This window comes from Gavialis gangeticus, unplaced genomic scaffold, assembly GCF_001723915.1.
Source record: "Gavialis gangeticus isolate Ggan-Ray unplaced genomic scaffold, GavGan_comp1, whole genome shotgun sequence".
NCBI classification, from domain to species: domain Eukaryota; kingdom Metazoa; phylum Chordata; order Crocodylia; family Gavialidae; genus Gavialis; species Gavialis gangeticus.
The window spans coordinates 178,753,209-178,756,578 of record NW_017729022.1 but is presented as its reverse complement, the minus strand read 5'-3'; the positions used below and the strand labels follow the sequence as shown (position 1 = coordinate 178,756,578).

The 3,370-nt window shown below is 42.5% G+C and overlaps 1 long non-coding RNA gene across 1 annotated transcript in view; it reads right to left on the bottom strand.

Annotated features, from left to right (window-relative positions):
- Window positions 1-621: 621 nt before the first annotated feature.
- The window catches only part of LOC109296934, a 104,671-nt gene continuing 101,922 nt past the window's right edge, over window positions 622-3,370 (bottom strand). The window contains exon 4 of the long non-coding RNA XR_002097111.1: window positions 622-1,101. This is a non-coding gene — a long non-coding RNA (uncharacterized LOC109296934). The remainder of the gene's footprint in view (window positions 1,102-3,370) is intronic.

Here is a 3,370-nt window from a genome sequence, read left to right as displayed (position 1 = left end):
GGTATAGTAGTGTGCTGCATTACAGAGCTAAGGGTCACAAGTTCATAGCAGAAATGATTCATGTAGCCTGGAGGAGGAAGCATGGATTGAATACTTGAAACCTGGATTTTTGAGGAGGAAGGGGGAGGAGACTGGAGCTGGCCATTTATTGTAAGTACCCCCTCTACTGGTTATTCCAGAAAGGGTATTAATAGCATCTATTGTGGCAACTAAAAAGTGCTTGACATTCCATTTAAATGAAGTGACCTTAGCAGTGAAATATATGTGAGAAAATAAGACCTGGGTTTGAACATATTCCACAAAAATCTGTGGTGAGAGCTGAGCGGTGCATGACAACTGAATGTTAAATTCTGTTAGCACCTGGAGTTATTGGGCAGCAAAGAGCTTTAAAAAAACAAAGCTATCTACATTTAACTACAAAAAAAAGAGAGAAAATAAAACTTGAAAAATCCTAGTGTTTTCTTAAGGCACTTGGTAAGTATTATGTTTTTGGTCAGTAATGGCCTTTATGATCATATTGACAAAGTGTGTAGAAATGTGTGTGGCATGGCAAATTGCAATTTAATGTCAAATGACAATAAAACAGTTAGAGATTATTCATCTGAAACAAAATATCACTTTAATTAAGCATTCCACAAGACAGCTGTAACAAATGTATTGTTAACATGTAAAACACTAGGTTTCAGGTACTGCTTGGGATACAACAAAATAAATTCAAACCCCAGGCTGACACTCCATATTTTTCTTATCCCATGGTCCTTGGGCATTGCACCACAATATAGTCCAATCTAATTCCTGCTGAACCCAATGCAAGTCTTCTTTTTTTTAAATAACTCATATAATGTTGCTTATATTTAGTTTGAGGCACTTATACACCCTGGAACAACAGGATGAATGAAAGATGGAATGTTGGCCTTAATTATTAATTTCCTCATTTGTTTGTGTCTCACTTAAAGATGAGCAAACCTCAAAAATTTCAGTGGTTTAGCTGAGATGCTTGTCCCAACTATCTGAACTTCAAGTGCCTGAAAAACTGTCCTGGAAATCTTGCAAAGCCAGGCTTTCCCATGTGGTTTTCAGTGCTTCCTGCTTCCGGCCAGACTAGGGAACAAAACAAAAGATCAGTCATTCTTGTGCCTTAGATACCATTGTGGTAGGTAAAATATAAAAAGCCAAGGAAGAGTGACAATGAAAGCCAGGAAGTGTGGAGCTACGTTAAAATGAAAACTAATGGCAACTATGTAACTGACTTGTTCCAAGTGGTGATAAGTTTGACTTTAAGGAACAATCTTAGTTACTTGTCATTTGATCCAAACAGGCTATGAAAGGCCAGCTTTCAGCTTGGACCTTCCCTTGCCAAAGCCAGTGAGAGTTTTGCCATTAAGTTCAGTGGAACCAGGATTTTAACTATTTTTAAATATTTTATGTTCTTTATTTTGATGCTGCATTAAAAAGAAAAATCCCTTTCAGGGTGTATAAAAAGTGATTGATAAAAACAGAACATTAGGTAAATGAGAAACCCCCCCAAAGAAAGCCTGATTATTTCATTTCTATGTTTTTGAAGACAGCTTTCTCAAGATTTAATACTAGGAAAGGGAAAAATCTTCAGAATTTAATTTGGGTAAGCAACATGAATTGGACACTGCAGAATTCAATTCTCACTAGGCTGTGTTATTGGGCCAACTGCTTTAGATGATATGTAATATCTGTGAGCTGTAACTATTCCACCTATGAGACACACGGGATATAAAAATTATGTAATGCTGTTTCATGCCTACGTATGAAAAGTTAAGGTAGCCAGGTTATCTTAATTTGACCTTTGGGAGGATGTCTAGCTTGCCTGGTTCCCTTCTTTGCATGGAAAAGTTCATCAATGAATACCCCTGAATACTGATTATTAGGGCTGTGTGAAATGGCACAGTTCCGCTTAGACTTCTGTTTCAACGTTTCGATGCAACTGTGTTTCGTTTTGAGTTTAGTTTCATTTCAACAGCACTGTTCTGTTTTGTTTCGTCAAAACAGTTTTGCTGTTTCAACACTGTTTTGACTTTTTGCCTATTCTACTAGTATAAAAGCCTAAGTCTGTCTGTCTGTAATGCTGTATTTGCACTCTGACTGGCTGACGGAAACAGCCAATTGGAGTGCTTCGAGCGTGGGGGAGTGCCGCCATGATTCCAAAGCTGTGCTGAGGGCTGGACAGAGGGTGGAGGAGCTGGGGCCAGCAGCCCATACTTTTCTTACGCTCTATATTAAAGGCTTCTGAAATAAGTAGGAAGCATTCCATTGGCTTGAATGGGTTTTGGATCAAGTCTTTTGTGTGCTGTTTCATCACCATACGAATCTCTGTTGTTTTCAAGTGACTGCTGTAATATGCAACATGTATATTGAGACTCACCAGCTCTGCCTCATAAAAACTATTAGCTCCCCTATAACGTCAATAGGGCCTAATTGCATGAGGTGCATTACAGGCTTTGCAGGGCATAGCCCGCAAGGATGGTGAGAACAATTGTTTCTAATATTCCATTTCTCTAATGAGAAAAGTAAATTTGTCTAATAAGAAAAGGGCCACCAGCAGGCAGGGGGCAACATCTTGGGGCAGGATGGGCAGGCAGGGCTGGGGCTGGGGCCAGGATCATAGGACAGCAATAGTGCGGGGCTAGCACTCAAGGCAGGGCCACAATCCACTGCCCACAAGTCCCTGAAAAGGGTGCTGGTTCCACTGGCAGGGGCATGAGGGGAGAGATGAACCATCACTGAAATGAATTCCTTGTAATTGGGCTTGCATGTAAAGTATCCCTGTGAGACAGTATTCCAATTCCTCATGCAGGAAGAGGATTTAGGCAGATTGTGACATTGCTTATTTCTAGGCCTGTGCAAAGCAGCCAGTATTCACTTCAGATTCAGCGATTCAGGGGACAGTGATTCGATTTGGTGATTTGAATCACTGTCCCGAATCAATTCAGCCAAATCAGCCAGGCCCATCCCCTGCCCACTCTCCCAAATGGGTAATGGCTGCCCTACCTGCCCCAGCTCCCAGCACTTTGGAAAAAAAAAGCCCCAACTCACCAGGTGCTGCCAGGCAGAGGGGTGATCCCCGCTGCCCCACACTGCATGGGGAGGCTCTGCAATAGCCCCCTGACCCCCTCCTCACTCCCGCAGCCCCCGCATCGCTGCTCTGCCTGCTGTTTCTTTGGCCCTTTATAAAAACAAAAAACAAAACCCCCCACGCTCACCCATTCCTGCCCAGTAGGGGGCAATCCCCACTGCCCCCCACTGCCCCACGCCACATGGGAGGCTCTTCCACAAGCCCCTCTAAGCCCTGAGGCAGCTGCAGGCACTGGTGAGCCCTGGGGTTTTTCTCATTTTTTTT